Source organism: Miscanthus floridulus, chromosome 3, assembly GCF_019320115.1.
Source record: "Miscanthus floridulus cultivar M001 chromosome 3, ASM1932011v1, whole genome shotgun sequence".
Lineage (NCBI taxonomy): Eukaryota > Viridiplantae > Streptophyta > Magnoliopsida > Poales > Poaceae > Miscanthus > Miscanthus floridulus.
This window is the reverse complement of record NC_089582.1, coordinates 60,118,299-60,119,124: the sequence shown is the minus strand read 5'-3', so window position 1 is coordinate 60,119,124 and position 826 is coordinate 60,118,299.

Genomic DNA, 826 nt, shown 5'->3' with positions numbered 1-826 from the left:
CCGGCCGGAACCATCGAGGGGAGCGGTGAAATGCACCCTAGGCATGGTCGCTGACCCGACGACCAAGGGACTAGCCCAGATGGCCCGGGACCATAGGGCCATTGGCCAACACATCTAGAGAGCGTCGTTCCCATAGTGCTTCCGACCACCTACCAACATCGCCAAATATACTAGGGGAGACAAATCCTGGTATATGGCTTGAAGACTTTCAGCTCGCCTGCCGAGCCAAAGGAGTGGATGATGATCACTTCATCATTCAATACCTCCCCATCTACATGGGGGAACATGTTTGAGCATGGCTCCAATTCCTTTCACATGACAGCATCCACGACTAGGTGGATCTCAAGAGGATCTTCATCGGGAACTTCTAGGGGATGTATGTTCATCCTAGGAATTCTTGGGACCTCAAGAGCTACCAACAGGAGCCCAATGAGTGCCTATGGGATTACTATTCGTAGGTTCTCAAAATGATGCAACTCCCTTCCTGATGTCATCGATGCAATGTCATTAGCACATTCCTCTCCAGGATAACCTACGAGTCCTTGATCCACAAACTCAGTTGTCTGAAGGCCCATACCACCCGTGACCTGCTCGACATCACCACGAACCACACCTCTAGTGAGGAGGCGATCAGAGCGATCTTTAGTGGAGGCCTAGGACAAGGGCAAGGCCAAGCATGAGGACCAAGATGAGGGCCCCTCCACACAGAGGGGCAAAAAGAACAAGAAGGATCGGCGCCGACTGGCCAACTCCACATTGGTCGCCGCGGCTGATCGCTGTAGGCAAGTAGCCCTAGCAGGGCTAGCCTGACTAGTTCAACAAGCTC